Here is a 2,760-nt window from a genome sequence, read left to right on the forward strand (position 1 = left end):
TGACCACCAGCACGTAGACCCCAGACAAGCTGGAACCAGAGGTTGATAATATTGACTCCCAATCACCTCACCACCAACCAATCAGAAGAATGTCACAAGCTGATCACACACCCCTTTACCCTCTCCCTCACCCTGTCTCTAGAAACCCTTCCCTGACATCCTTTGGGGAGTTCAGGTCTTTTGAGCATTAGCTGTGTGTATCCTGGCTTGGCCTTACAATAAACGCTGCCCTTTCTTTCACCACAACTTAGTGTCAGTAGATTGGGTTTACCATGCAAGGGCAATGAGCCCCGCCTAGTGCCCAGATTAGAGCCTCTAAATACCACTTCCTAATCAAAGGCAGATACCTGATCTGGGGCAGACAATGTACAAGATGAGCCTGGAACTTCCTGTCACACCAGACAGAAGGGAAGTTCTCATAGATGCTACCAGGGTTGTGTCAGAAAGACTCAGGAGCCAGCTTAAAGAGGTTCTCACTGGCCAAAATAAGGATAAAATAACTATGATGAAATGAAACACACCATGTGCCGACAAATCCCTGAGTTCATTGTGGTATTTGGATTCGTCTCCTGGGGCTACTGTAATACATTAACACGAGCCAGTTTAAAACAACAGACATTTATTCTCACAGCTCTGGAAGCTGTGAGTCTAAAATCAAGGTGTTTTCAGAGCCACATCCCCTCGAAGGCTCTAGGGAAGAGTCATTCCTTGCCTTTTTGCAGCTTCTAGTAGTTGCCTCCCTTGGTTTGTAGCTACATGGCTCCAATCTCTGCCTCTGTCTTCACTCCACCAAACTTCCCTGTGTGTGTGTCTCTCCTCTTCTTAGAAGGACACCCACCAGTCATTGGATTTAGGGCCCTCCCTACCCCAGTAAGACCCCATCTTAGCTAAGTACATCAACAAAGATCACATTTCCAAACAAGGTCACATTCTCAGGTTCTGGGTGTGTATGAAGTTTGGGGGACACTATTTAACCCAGTACAGGACTCAATAACAAAACAAAACAAAAAGAATCTCACTGGTCACCTTAGGAACATGCTTGGGGAAACACTCTTTTTTTGTAAACTAGTAAGTGAAGGGAAGGAATGAAGCATTTATCCTGCTTTACCCGTATATACTGTACTTCAGGATAAGTAAGTAGTTGATAAGGTAGTTGATAAGGTCATTCTCTATTTATGGGTTCAGCTAATAAGTAAAACAGGAATGCTAGAATTAGAACATCACCATTTTGCAGCCTTTAATGAATGAATGATCGCTGCTAACATCACAAAAAGGAAAAATTGGGACTTCCCTGGTCGTCCAATGGTTAGGACTCGGAGCTTCCACTGCAGGCGGCAGGAGTTCAATCCCCGGTCAGGGAATTAACATCCTGCATGCCACTGGACTTAGACAAAAAAAGAAGAAGAAAAAAAAAACAGGAAACAAATCCCAGAAAAACCACATAAAACTACATATGAGGGGCTTCCCTGGTGGTGCAGTGGTTAAGAATCCACCTGCCAATGCAGGGGACACGAGTTTGATCCCTGGGCCAGGAAGATCCCACATGCCGCAGACCAACTAAGCCAGTGCACGCCACAATGACTGAGCCTGCGCTCTAGAGTCCTCGAGCCACAACTACTGAGCCCATACACCACAACTACTGAAGCCCACACACCTAGAGCCTGTGCTCTGCAACAAGAGAAGCCACAGCAATGAGGAGCCCATACACCACAAGGAAGAGTAGCCCCTGCTCGCCACAACTAGAAAAAGTCTGTGCAGCAACGAAGACCCAATGCAACCACGAATAAAATAAATTAATAAATAATAAATAAATCTTTAAAAAAAAAACTACATATGACTCCTGGTGGAATATTAATATTATTGGGAAAAAATGTGAACCTGAATCTAGATCTAGCTCTAATTACCAGAGGAACATATTAAATGTCTACAATGATCTGGGGTCAGCAAAATCAAGATTGTGACATTTTTTAAAAGATACTTAAAAAAAGAAAGAGAAAGAGTGGTGAGGAGCTGATAAATTAAAAGATGCTTGAGAGGGCTTCCCTGGTGGTACAGTGGTTAAGAATCCACCCGCCTGTGTAGGGCACACGTGTTCAAGCCCTGGTCCCAGAAGATCCCACATGCTGCGGAACAACTAAGCCTGTGTTCCACAACTACTGAGCCTGTGCTCTAGAGCCTGGGAGCCACAACTACTGAGTCCACATACCGCAAGTACTGAAGCTCTTGCACCTAGAGCCTGTGCTCTGCAACAAGAGAAGCCACCGCAATGAGGAGCCCACGTACCACAAGGAAGAGTAGCCCCTGCTTGCCACAACTAGAGAAAGCCCGCGCATAGCAATGAAGACCCAACACAGCTAATAAATAAATTTTAAAAAGTAAATTTATAAAAAAAAGAACTATCGTGTTAGGTGTACTGATGTAACTAAAACCATTTTATTGAGCTTTTCTCTTAGAGATTCATACTGAAGTAATTATGAACAAAATTATAAGATGAAGGAAGTTTGCTTTAAAGTACTCCAGTGTTCAATAAATTTAAAAAATAAGTAAAGTATTCCAGTGTTGACAGTGGAGAGATAGGTGAAATATAATGATTGAAGTTGTGTAAAGAGGGACCTATTACCCAATAGTTTGTTACTCTTCTATTTTTTCTAAATATTTGAAAATATCTTTAATAAAGAGTTTCAATAAAAATAAAACGCAAGGACAGTAAATAAAATGTTTCTGTTAAGCTACAAAGTAGCAAAAGTTTTCCTTAGCTGT

The sequence above is a fragment of the Hippopotamus amphibius genome, chromosome 9 (genome assembly GCF_030028045.1).
Source record: "Hippopotamus amphibius kiboko isolate mHipAmp2 chromosome 9, mHipAmp2.hap2, whole genome shotgun sequence".
NCBI classification, from domain to species: Eukaryota; Metazoa; Chordata; class Mammalia; order Artiodactyla; family Hippopotamidae; genus Hippopotamus; species Hippopotamus amphibius.